General features: G+C 34.2%; 1 protein-coding gene across 5 annotated transcripts in view; it reads left to right on the forward strand.

Annotated features, from left to right (window-relative positions):
- The window catches only part of LOC124359759 (mushroom body large-type Kenyon cell-specific protein 1), a 129,944-nt gene that overhangs the window by 60,376 nt on the left and 55,310 nt on the right, over positions 1 to 14,258 (forward strand). The window contains exon 1 of one of the 5 annotated variants that reach the window (XM_046812769.1): positions 8,496 to 9,508. The exons of the other annotated variants lie outside the window; for them this stretch is intronic. The gene's annotated coding sequence lies outside the window, so the exon portion shown is untranslated. Of the gene's footprint in view, positions 1 to 8,495; positions 9,509 to 14,258 lie in introns of those variants that run through there. 5 annotated transcript variants of the gene reach the window in all.

Genomic DNA, 14,258 nt, shown 5'->3' on the forward strand with positions numbered 1-14,258 from the left:
TAGAAAATCATTTCGAAAACATTTTAAATCTTTATAATTTTGGACTTTTTCATTTCCAATAAAGCAAAACCAGAAACTTTTTAAAACTTGTTTGTTTTTAAGACAATGAAGGTTTTGTTCCGAAGTATACAGTATTTTCTCTTTGTTTTCCTCTATATTAATCTGCATAACAAAAGTGCTCTATTTCTCCACTTTCGCAAAGTTTTATTTGGAAGCAAATTTGCCAATGAAAAGAATTTTTAACTATTTTCCCCATTCTTTTATCATTGTCGTGACCAAATACGTATTCCTTCAGTCCACATCACCATATCCTAATTTTAATATTTGCTACTTGCAGCTGCTATGCTGCAGCGTGAAAGGTTGTCACAGAGCTCCAGTGTTGTGTCACACTAATTTTAATATTTGCTACTTGCAGTTGCTGTGATGCACCGTAAAAGATTGTCACAGAGCTCCAGTGTTGTGGCCCACTAATTTTAATATTTGCAACTCGCAGCTGTTGTGATGCAGCGTGAAAGGTTGTCACAGAGCTCCAGTGTTGTGCCCCAATAATATTAATATTTGCTACTTGCAGCTGCTGTGATGCAGCGTAAAAGGTTGTCACAGAGCTCCAGTGTTGTGCCCCACTAATATTAATATTTGATACTTGCAGCTGTTGTGATGCAGCGTGAAAGGTTGTCACAGAGCTCCAGTGTTGTGCCCCACTAATATTAATATTTGCTACTTGCAGCTGTTGTGATGCAGCGTGAAAGGTTGTCACAGAGCTCCAGTGTTGTGCCCCACTAATATTAATATTTGCTACTTGCAGCTGTTGTGATGCAGTGTGAAAGGTTGTCACAGAGCTCCAGTGTTGTGCCCCACTAATATTAATATTTGCTACTTGCAGCTGTTGTGATGCAGCGTGAAAGGTTGTCACTGAGCTCCAGTGTTGTGCCCCACTAATGTTATTATTTGCTACTTGCAGCTGTTGTGATGCAGCAGCGTGAAAGGTTGTCACTGAGCTCCAGTGTTGTGCCCCACTAATATTAATATTTGCTACTCGCAGCTGTTGTGATACAGCGTGAAAGGTTGTCACTGAGCTCCAGTGTTGTGCCCCACTAATATTAATATTTGCTACTCGCAGCTGTTGTGATGCAGCGTGAAAGGTTGTCACAGAGCTCCAGTGTTGTGCCCCACTAATATTAATATTTGCTACTTGCAGCTGTTGTGGTGCAGCGTGAAAGGTTGTCACAGAGCTCCAGTGTTGTGTCCCACTAATATTAATATTTGCTACTTGCAGCTGTTGTGGTGCAGCGTGAAAGGTTGTCACAGTGTTGTGTCCCACTAATATTAATATTTGTTACTTGCAGCTGTTGTGATGCAGCGTGAAAGGTTGTCACAGAGCTCCAGTGTTGTGCCCCACTACCAGTAGGTCAGTAGGCCTGCCATTGGCGGGGTTTCTGTGCATCATCTTACTGCAACCCGATCCCTTCCCAAGGTCACAAGCTCTTTTTACAACTTACTCCTGTCGTCTTCTAACATTAAAACGACCTGTTGTATTTCAGTTGATGTGAAAATTCGATATAGGAGTCTAATTTGCTCCATTGAATCCCTGTTCTGTATCAATACACTATCAGTAGGCTACTTACCACGAAACATACCTTAGACATTACTACTATTCTAACTGGTAAATAATCTAAAAAATATAAACATTGCAACTGTTCGAAAATATAATCTTAAGTGTAAAATGAAATACAAGATGGGCTATTATAAAGACGTTTCATACTGATATAGTAACTCGGACTGTTATTAAATATACGTTTCTTGAAAAAGTCTTTTCTTGTCTTTGTATATCGTGAAAAAGTCAAAGGCTTGAATTGTCTTATTTCTTCTTTTGTCTTTGTTCAATAGTAGGAAGTTTGAAATGTTTTATTCATAAGACTATAACATTTATTGAATTATATTTCATTGTATGGAAAGGTGTGTTACCTTTATTAGCTTAATGAACCCTACCAATTGTTTTTATGACAGACTTAAGTCAAAATTATGTATATAAATATTACATCCCACGCCGTTTCTTATTTTTTTTAATTATCTCCCTTCTTTTCTTCTTTATTATACTACTTTAACTTTTTTTAATCAGGGAATTTCAATCTGAAGCAATGTTCTCATAATCTTCTTCTATATTATGCTATTTGGGCTACACATTAGACGTAGTAGGCATGTACTTTGATTCTTAGCAAATTATTGCTTAAAATCGTTGTTTTTAAATATTGTGAGTGTACCACAGTTGTAAATGAATGTGACGACAATCATCTAAATTTTTCCAGTTCATAATAATTAACACTGTGACATTTCGGCCTCATTGTGGTCAGCTGTTGTCAAAAAATGTAAACCAAATAGGTTTAGTGTTAGAAATTCTTCGATAAGGTGTGAACAGGAAAACTTTGTTGCTAGTTCTGACCATGGAACCGGCCTCGTAATGGTATAATCAAGGCAAAATAAAGTAGTCAAGCTTGAACAAAATCCAGTTGCCATTCTGATAATAAGTGCATCGAGGCTAAACATAACTGGTGAAATGTGAAGCCCGGCTTGGGCGGAAAATCAGATGACAAAGTTACTCACCAGCAGTACAAACGAGCATTTCCTTTTGGTGAAGTTTGAGTCGGCAAAACCGATTAAATCACTTGGCCTGGGTTCTTTGTCAGAAATATCCGGTCAGCAGACTGGAGGAAGGACCTAGGCGCCACGCGGCCAAGATAACAGACCAGACCAAGCACCGCGCACTTCTGTGAACTGATAAGGACACGTGGACATCAAGGAAGTGCAGACTTGCACATGTCTCTGGTGTTCCCTGCAGTCCGTGCCAGTCTGTGATCTTGGGACAAGCATGAGGGACTGCGGTGAGTACAAGCGTATCTTTACATCTCAGGGGATTCTGTAAACCTTCGACGAGATTATTAGACTTTACTATCTAAAACGGCTGATATTTATTGTACAAATTTTTATCTTTACTGTATGTATACATAGACAAATATTTATTATCTTAATATAGCCTACATTAACCAAATGACCCTACAATGTTTTAAATTGCATTTATACTGCCAAATATATTTTTTGTTATTTTGAAAAATCTTAAAAGTTACGGAACAACCTAAAAGTATTAATAACAGGATGGGTTGTCCTTTATTTATCTTGATGAGTTTTCAAAAATATTGTATGAGGCCCAGCCAGTTAGGTGCCAAATTGACAAATATGTTATTCCTAAAAACTTATGAGACATAAAGCTGCTCAGAGACCTAGCAAAGTTTCAAAACACTACAGATCTGCATAGCAATTTTAAGACTATTTCAACAAATAGACCAATTTCCCCTTTATTCTAATTTTGCCAATTCAAATTCTTTTTACTAACGTAAGATGTAGTCAATCTTTTTCAGCGTTGTTGATACGTTCCTTCATGCGATCTCGACGCTCACTGTCTCCTCATTTTTGAGTAATTTATTGTGATTACAATTTATATTTGTAACCAATCAGATATTTTTAGTTAAATTTTAAAACGTTTTTATATAGCAGATTCGACATAACTGTAACTTACCTTTAAACTCGTTTCATCTCATGATATTGTAGAGTAATTGAAATTGTATTGTTATTTATAGCAAGTACGGTGTACCAGTTGTGCTTTAAACATTTTAGCAGTGTAGTTTATTTTGTGTTCAAAAATGTTCAAAAAGGACGTTGGAATTTTTTGCGTTTACGAACGTACACTTAAACACAAAAAGTAACGATGGTTCTTTTTTGGTGTAATGAATTAAAAAATGCTTTACATTGCTAAAATATTGTAATCAAGTTACAACAACAATGAATTGCAATGTTTGAATATTAAAAACTCGGCGAGTTCTGAACCAATCCAATAATTACTCATTCCTTCAGTTTAATAATCTGTCAATGTTGTATTAAAATCTGGGCGTTTCGTAGTCAAAATAAATAGTAAATGTGCTTTTATATTACATTTAAATCCAACCTCAGTATACAGCATTATAATGAGTTTAAATATTTTCAATACGAATAGGAATTGTGTGAAATTGTCACAAAACATTGCTAAACTTAAATGTTTCAAAATATTATAACTATTATACCTAGCGGGAATTTTACGTTTCATTGTTTTTCGTTCTTTACTATTAAGGTACCGGTATAATAATAACACTATAAAGTATTGAAAGTTTCATTAATAAATTTCAATTGCATTTGAGATTAATGTATACTAATTTATTATAATTTTAAATTCATATACCTTTTTACTTTTTTCTTCACATTTAGGAATGGTTTTATTGGTGAAGTGTTGGTTTTTTAAATTACAAGGCAATGAAACACTTAAAACATTAGTTAGTTTCTTTTCCTTATAGACAATTACAATACACGTTTTTAATACAACTGTACGACTTCAAAAATAAGTTTGCTTGTGTTTAAATCATGAAGAATTATACCAATTACGTATGATTCCCTAAGCATAATAGTGACGTTGCCGCATTTGTCTAGCGAATGCTTTGACATTGACAACAGCTGGCAGGACAGCGAGCGTGCAGTTCTAGCGCCCCTAGCGACTCGCTGACAACCGTGTATGATTCCCGCCATTTAGGCAATCGCGCGGGAATAGTGGCCACTTCTCTTTGTTGCTGCTACTGCCACAGCGATTGAGCTTTTATCCATCCGCACTTACAAATCCCACCTTGTTCACTGTGAGTTGCCCGGGGGCAGTCCTCTATTCCAACATACAGTAAAAATTAAACCCGAGTATAGCGCCAGTCAAAGCGAATGTGCACTTGTCAATGATCGGCAATACCTTGTTAAAAGTCCGACATGTCCACTTTCAAACAGTTTTGACACCACTAAATTTTCATAAAACCGCTGTCAAAAGCTGTTCATTATCTGGAACATGTTATCAGGCATTGTTCCTTCAGTTATGTTCTAAAAACATCACAACTAACAGTCCGTTTATTTTTTTATTTATCTTTCGAATCGTTAAATAAAAAAAAACGAAAGCTCGTTTTTTGTTTTCTATTGAAATGTTTCATCGAGGTAAAATTACTGAAAGTATTACTGGAAACAAGAAGCTTACTGCAAATATGTGCTTGGAATTGATGATTTTTATCTCTGAATGTAATTCATATATATTAATGTCATAAATATTAAATAAAATGTTGCAGGCTCTAAAATTTAAATAACCAGAAAACGAAATAAAATTAACGCTATAGAATAACATTTAAACCCCATTCAAATTACGTAAGTTTCAGCATAAGGCCCAATATAAATCTCATGTCTTTGATTCTATACTATTCAACCTGATAAATACTTGTTTAAGATTCTTGAGAAGAGGGGGAAATTATCAAAGTTGTAAATTTATTGCATGCATTTGTTGAAAGCAATGCGCGCTTTCCTTGTAAAACGCATATATCATTACTATTTAAACAGTTAAGTTTTCCTTAAATGACATGCACTACTACTTCGTAAATCAATTATTGGTTAATGTTTCAAGAATTCTGCTTCATCTAATAAAAATAAACGTAACATTTGTTAAGAATATATTGCAAAACCTGATCCATCAATGATAGGACTAAAACTTGTCATCTTACAGGTGTCAAATATTAAAAAATTTTGATAGTCGTGTTATGGTTTATCTGGTTAATACACTAAACAATTATCATATCGTCTTTAAATCGTAAAAATTTTGCTGTTCAAGATATGCAGAATTTCTATTGAAAATTCTGGTTAGACATCGGTTTCAATTTTTTGTAAGGATTTAGACAGAAGTTGTAACTGTGTGTATGTGCGCCCATCATACTACTCGGTTACTCTCGTAAAGATTTACATAAACAGTTCAGCCAGAAGAATTTCTTTAGTAAATTTCTAAGGTAAATAGTCCTATAACCCGCAATATCTGTCAATAAGTTTAAAGAAAAGACCGATCAAAAATAATGTCATCATCAAGTGCCTAAATTTTTTCTTGCAATTGAAACTTTGCATGCAACCTCAGCGAAGGCTCGTACCTTGTTTGCAATATGTTTCAAAATACTTACATTTTCCTCAGATTTGAAGGCCTACATGCGTAGTCTTTTTAATACGCCTTTATGAAAATATCATATTTATTAGCACTTTAATTCAAACCTACTCTTCTGCACCAAATTTTGATATCAAAATATGAAAATAGTTTTTAAAGCACACAAACTGCAATTGTTTATTTTTCAGTTTTGGGAGCATAAATAATAATAATTTATCCTACTTGCATGTTTCAGATTTTGTTTTTAGTATTAGAGGATATGTTTTTCGTAACACTGTTATAAGCTAGACTCGTATATATCGCATAAACTAAGTCACATCTTTGTCGATCATTATTACACCGCTACGCTATGGCGTTATAATGGAAACTGCACATTATAGCCTAGTACGGTGTACTTATCAAAGCCGTTAATGTATGTGTTGGAGGAAGTCTAAATGAAGGATACTATTCCTCCCTAGTACGGCACAGCCCGAGTTGTACCTCATTCATCCTGACCAGAGTGTCGGGTGTTCTTACATCGCCAGCGTTGGACCTCACTGCACCCCAACCGCACCCTCTCGAGACCCGACAATGGCCCGTCTGGCTCTTGGGCTAGGTCGTGGCCTACTCACTATCGATCTATCTCGTACGGAGGGTATTGACCGATTTAACCGACTCTACTACACATTCCCGCCCCTCGTGGTCACATGGCCGCCACCACAGACGTGCACGCCGAGGCGACGTCCAGGGGTTCGCAACACACACCATCTCGGGAGTTGGAGATGAGTAGCGTAACTTCGATACAGTATTCAGACGGAGGTCGTTTAACATACTTTACAGCACATTTGACTGATAGAACGTTTTAAAGATTGAACCATTTCCTTATGTTATTATTAAATAAATAGAATATTACTACGCAAAATAGCTAACTGTTAAAAACATTGTAGAAGGAGTAACTTTACGTAAACATTTCTACCTAAACCATTGATTTTATTCTTTGTCTTAACCAACGCCTATCTGAATTCTTACACATATCTGAATACTGATACATATCTGACTACTTACACATAGGCTATACCTTTTATACAGTATAGTAAGCATTTCACGTAAGCATTCAAATAGACGTAAATATTCGACAGATCTAAGTATTTAGATATGTGTAATTATTTCAACAAGTATTAAAATATGTATAAGTTGTTAGATACGTGTAAGTATATACACAATTATAAAAGAAAGAATAATGGTAACGAGCAAACAGTAGGCGTCGAAATGCGCCTATCTTACCCCTCAAACCAAATCAGTGAACTTCCAAATCCTGACGATTTACAGAAATATAATCCATTCCAGATAATAAAGTGGAAAATAATAAGCATTTTTTGTAAAACGAAGTACGTAAGGTATCTGCATTATCATTAAACGCGCTCTATTGAGGTAAACTTTCTATTCACGGTTAGCCGATGAAACCGACATGACATAGATTAAACATTGACGTTTTAATCTTGTATTCTGTGATTTTTTTTACTCTCTCTTCTTTCCTGTACTACTTTTTTCGGTTCTTATTCTTACCGTTTTATTCTTACAGTCTTGAGTTTTTCCAACCATCTGATGGTTGAAGAAGAAAATCAACCATCTGCCTTTCATCAAATTTATTGAAATATAAATACATTTAAAGAACATTATTTGATTATTGTTAAAGAACACAATTTTATCTATTATCTTTTTGAAATAAATAGTATAAAATATCATTCGTTCCACCCGGTTTTTAATTTATCAATTTTAAGATCTGCCCATCTGCAAATAGTAGAACAACAATCTATTTGAATTTTTTCTCCATCTTTTAATATGACTCCATTACATTGATTATGATTCAGTAGTTATTAGAAGTAACCCTCAACATTGAGTTTTATTACAATTTTTGTAAGTTTTTAAGCAGGCATGATAATCTCTCATTCTTGTACAATTTATTGGACTTAACATAGACCTTTACAATTGGCGTATAAGAGCAACATGAACGTTGTCATGTAACATTCTCATCAGTTAGTGCTTACTTAAAAATAAGGTTTCAGTTTACGGTGTGTTAACTAAGATGGATATGATATTTATATAATTATTATTCTAATAATTTTAGAGTACATAGTTGTAGTTGCAATATATTTACAATAATAGTCTAATTTCAAAAATGGAATATCCACAAGAATCTGTAATGCTTTTTTTTCCAAGCTCGTGTTGAATTGCACTTAAACGCTAGATCCCTAAATGCTCAGAAACGACCAAAATTTTGTAATGGGTCCGATGTAATGGCAGTTAGTCAGCAGCTGTTCCGCTGTGTTACTTTATAGATTTTATTGTAGATTCAGTTCTTACCACTTCAGTAAAATGGAGCGTAGGATTTCACACAACAATAACGTGATGTTTTTTCTTCATTATAATAACGCCATGCAGCTTCTGTTTTCTCACAATGTACAAACATGGTGTTCCTTATCACGGTGCTGTTACTTTTCGAAATTTTATTAATTGGCGAGTCTGTAATGGGAGACAACCAGTCTTGCACGGTTTATTTATTGGTAGACCTGGATCTGACGTGGAGATGAAGGAATTATTGGGGTATCGTACAACTTGGATCAACTGGCAGGCATTATTGAACATACGTGTGGAGTTGGAATGAATATGAGTGATTCCACACGTAACGATACCAAACCTGCAGTATACAAACGTTTTGTTAGGCTACGTAAAATTTATATTATTTCACATTATATTTGTCACAGCAATGTTTGACACGGTATGTTTTAGTGTGTGGAAATTGTCAGATTCTGCTTTTTAATATGGACGGTATATCAAGAATTGGTAATAGACAAAACAGCAATTTTCATTTTTGCGAAATGAAGTTCCACATAGGAATGTCATTCCTGACCGTAGTACTTATGATAGATGGATGATGGAAACCAGAGAAGAGACCAACGGGAAGACGTAAAAGTGTTCATCGATGAAGTACAAATTAGTGTTTATCTACACGAGTTTTAACATGACAAAAAACTGTTTTTGTTCCAGAACAAACATTTATTCTCACTGATTTTTACTGACGTGGGAATAACATATTTTTTGTCCCGAAATATAAAATACGCACGTATCGAAGAAGAAGCCTTGCGGAACCCCACCACTGATATACAGCCGTTATCTTATCACTACGCCAATATTGGGACGCTCTCTAAATAATTTGCATTACCTCTATTTAAACACTAAAATTAAAATTTTATCAATGTTATTTGAACAGCGTATTTGTTAACAGCAGCGTGAATTGCTAGTTACAATATTCTTCCCAAACGTTCGCTATTTCACCAAGAAAAACTACTTTGCTGGTGGCTTTCAAAAATAAGATGCTTTCCTTCTTCAAACCCGTTTGAGCTTAAACTCGTATTTGACAGGTGTCTATTTTGATTTGCGCTCTTCATCAGATGGTCTGAATTAATTGAGAAGTACAGGAAGATGTTTGCTTCTTTGGTAAGTTTTTAAATGTTTGTATACAACTTTTCGTTTTCTATTTAAAAATGCTCGTTCTTGTTAAAACTGTTTTAAATAAACTAGGTACCATAAATAGATTACAAACTAACATAAATTGTTTTTTATTATTTTAATCTAATTATGTTAATTTGCCAAATTATAGAAACTAGGAAACATTAAGGAGTTTAAAGGATGGATATGGTTACAATCTGCACAACAGTAGGTACAGAATTATCCGCTACATCTGTACCAATATAATACTCATCTTACGTGTAATATTAGTTTAATTTCATCTTGTCATCAATGTTGAAAATATAAAAAATATCTCCAAAGTGTATTATATATATTTTATCAATTCTTTAAAATTTAATTGAGTTTCACGATTCTTAATAGTAATTTCCGCAACAAGAAATAATTCCAAAATTGCATGTATCTGTTACAAATGTTTGTTGGATATTATTCTGCGTTAAAACACGTACGTGTTCAGTCGTAACACTAATCAAGTCAATATTTGTATTTAAATGTACTACGTTTCTTCAAATACTTGAAAAATTGTATTTGCAATATTAAATAGTTAATAATTTTAATACCGTACCTTTAATTAATTGCATTCAAAAAAACTACTTTAGTGTAAATTTAATATAGAAATGAAATTAGGTCTTGATCCCTTAGGCAACGTCCTTATTTAATAAAGTGAACGTGGTTTAACATTATGCAAGGCATTTAATAGACAAATTATTGTAATTATATAAGATTTACAGCCGTGGTGGCGGGTTCCACTCTTTCTTTAAATGTTTGTAATCAACTTCTGTAACGATGGTTGATATCGATCATTCCATGTGGTCGTGTTACTGTCTAGGTCTATAGTCTCAATATAATAAATAACCTAAATGCAAAAACTATTGTGGTAAAGCAGGGATCGAAATCAAACAAACTCAAAGATTTCCTCTAAGATAAAAGTTTAGTACCAATGAGCTGTTTTTAATGTGGACAAAATTGTTATAATTTTTTAAAGACTTCCATTACAAATTACGGCGGTCCAGGCTGACATCCCTCCATCTCTTAATGTAGCCTAAGTGATAACTCCCCTTCTCCATTTTTTTTTTATTTCAAAATATTTCGCAATTGAATAAGGAATGTTAATGGTAACTTTAATGTACACATAAGTACTACAATACTAATAATTTGTTAAGCAGTGGTTTAATAGTCACCTCCGTTTTATTTTGACTCTAGAAACGATATTATAAAATCCACAAAAGTAGTTACATGTATTAGAGTCTGTCCTACAGGTAGCAGGTGTTCACTCCACGCTGTTAGAGTTCTATTACATGTTTTTCAATCTATAAGATTTAGAAAAGCGTTTTAAAAATACATCTAATTCATAATTAAATTTGAATCAGACACTGAGTTCATTGAAAACGACCACAGACTTGTGAACATGACTCAAAAGTGGAACAACAAAACCGATATATTACGATGAAAATAGCTTAGGTCTGTAGTAATGACTCCGTTCATTATATCTGCGGGCCTTTTATACCACAGTAGATATTTGGAAATTTTTTATTCTAGTTTACATTTACAAATTTTTCATTTTCTTATTAGTAATCGTAAAAAGATTTTACATATTTCAAAAGTTTTATTACTCTCCAATGTACAAGGAGACTGTCAAGGACCTGTACCATTTTGAAGATAGATATTTAGGCTGAGAGGTGACAGGCTAGAATCCCGGAGAGGTCAACACAAATTTACAAATAGTTTTAGACTGTGTTCTCTGAAAAACGTTTAGTATGCTCACTTTAAAATGCCACTAGCATCGATACGCCCACTGAATAATTTTTCTGGCGATACATGCAATGCCAGTTATTATTATGACCTAACACACAGTTTTAAATTGTGGTTTATGAATTAATAACGGAAAGAGAACTGAGATGTGCGTTTCACAATCCAGAAATCTGACCGTAGTTTTAGAAAATCCTTATGGCACATGGCAGAATCATAAGTACGAGGCCAGACTCTTATCTGCCTAGATAGGTTGCACAATCCAGAAATCTGACCGTGGTGTTACAAAATCCTTATGGCACATAGCAGAATCTTAATTCCGAGGCCAGACTTATTTGCCTAGATAGGTTGTACATTCCAGAAATCTGACCGTGGTGTTACAAAATCCTTATGGTACATGGCAGAATCATAAGTACGAGGCCAGACTCTTATCTGCCTAGATAGGTTGCACAATCCGGAAATCTGACCATGGTGTTACAAAATCCTTATGGCACATAGCAGAATCTTAAGTACGAGGCCAGACTCTTATCTGCTTAGATAGGTTGCACATTCCAGAAATCTGACCGTGGTGTTACAAAATCCTTATGGTACATGGCAGAATCATAAGTACGAGGCCAGACTCTTATCTGCCTAGATAGGTTGCACAATCCGGAAATCTGTCCGTGGTGTTACAATTCCTTATGGCACATGGAAGAATCAGAAGTACGAAGCCAGACTCTTAACTGCCTAGATAGGTTGCACGATCAATAGGCCTAAATCTGACCATGGTGTTACAAAACCCTGATGGCACATGCCAGAATCAGAAGTACGAAGCCAGAGTATTATCTGCCTAGATAGGTTACACGATCAATAAATCTGACAGTGGTGTCACAAAACCCTGATGGCACATGCCAGAATCAGAAGTACGAGGCCAGACTCTTATCTGCCTAGATAGGTTGCACAATCCAGAAATCTAACTGTGGTGTTACTAAACCCTGATGGCACATGGAAGAATCAGAAGTACGAGGCCAGACTGCCATCCATCACAACATTGCTGGCCTTGACTCTGTGATCAGCTCGTCATTATCTGCCTAGATAGGTTGCACAATCAGACACTTACATGAGCAGATCGTTGTCGCCCAGTTGATACTCTTCTGGAATATCTTGGCTTGGAATTCAGGACAGGTTCTTTCAACTTGAACTTCATCCTAATGGTCGAGATCTTTTCTTAAATTTTAACTGCGTAGCAATAACATCGTAAAGTATTCACTCAATTTATTTTGGTCGTATTTTTGTGAATCCGAGATGGTTTAGAACATTCCCTTTTTAGAAATGTGTAATTACAGTATTTCCCGTCTTTGCAATTAGGACGGTTTAATAAATTTATCACTTTTGACATGGCATTCGCTACACACTTCAGGAACCATTGTTTGTTACTATTGCTGCATCATTCCAGATAGTTGGAAAAATTAAAAAAGAACCGTAAAGAAATGTACGATACCTGCATCGACGAAGAACTTCAAACTTTTTTCATAAAGCCACTGTTTTAGCCGTGTAATGCGAAATACTGAAGAAAAGGAGACAACATTTTAAAGCAATCATGAGTTGTATTTAAACACAACCTCATTTTTTTCGGCCTGTACGTATTTTTTTCTTTCAGATTTGGGTTAAAGAATTTTAATTTCACAGATGGGTTCAATAGTAATTCCAAAACCCATCGTGGGTTGTTTTTTGTTTCAGTTGTAATAAAACATAATAAACTATTTAATATTTTTTCATATCATTTTAAACTCGTAAATAAATGTATACATTAGGTTAGTAAATTGTAGATATACCATTTGCACAATATTTCCATTTATGTCCATATTTGAAGAGGAAAGGTGGTTATTTTTATAGTATTTGAACCCTTTTAGTGCTAAGGGATCTGGTGCATTGCCATACCCAAGAGTGCTAAGCATTTTAGGGCATAAATGCAGAGTTTTAGTAAATTCCTTACTATTTCCTTAATTGAGGACGTATCTTGTTACTTTTTTTGCATTGAAGATAAATAACCAATAAACAGAAATAAATACAAAAAAGTACATTTGTACATATTTGGATTGTTATAAAAAATTTTCTTTATAATGTTATTTTTTTAATTTTTTTCACTTTGGCATACAATTTTAGTAAGTAAACAATTTTATATTATTTTTCTGCTACAATCGGAAAGAGCAACTAAAATTAAACAAATTCCATATATTTTATTTTATTTTTACACAACAAATAAGAAGTGTGGATGAAAAATATAATATGTTGTCCGCGCCAAATTTTGCCCTACATGTAATGTTTGAAACGCTCAAGAGAAATGTAATACACTTACTATTATTAGCATAAATACTTTATTAACTTTAGTATTATTTATAAAAGAAGAAATTCAAGGACAGTTAACACTTTTTTTACCTAAATAATTGTTTTATTCAGTAATAAAACTATAAAAAAGGTGAAGTAACTCATCATAACCCGCAATGTTCTTATTAGATATAGTTTGTAACTTAGTAAAATGTAATACACACGGAAAACACAAATGAAAAATGAAGTAATGCAATGATTTGGAATACTAATGAAGTAGTATTTCACAATTATAACACAATTTAATGGATAAAATAAGATAAAACATAATAAACAAAGCACAGCGTCAGTTCGCTCGCAACGTAAACATCCGAAATGACCTTTTTATTTCACGTCGAAGACGTATAAACAGCTGGTCGTCGGCAATCAAATACACAAATATCGTTACTATATGGCTTTTGGATGAACTGTCATAGTTTGCAGCCAGTAACTTGCATAAACCGAACCAATGCATATAAAAATACGCTGCGTCTACGACGTAGACGCTGTAACACTAAAAGTGTTAATGGCAAAATTACAATATATTCTAGGCTAAGGCAGAACAATTATTTATTGGAATTTTTAACATTAGATTCTCATAAGTCAAACGATAGTGGTGAAATTA

This window comes from Homalodisca vitripennis, chromosome 4 (genome assembly GCF_021130785.1).
Source record: "Homalodisca vitripennis isolate AUS2020 chromosome 4, UT_GWSS_2.1, whole genome shotgun sequence".
Lineage (NCBI taxonomy): Eukaryota > Metazoa > Arthropoda > Insecta > Hemiptera > Cicadellidae > Homalodisca > Homalodisca vitripennis.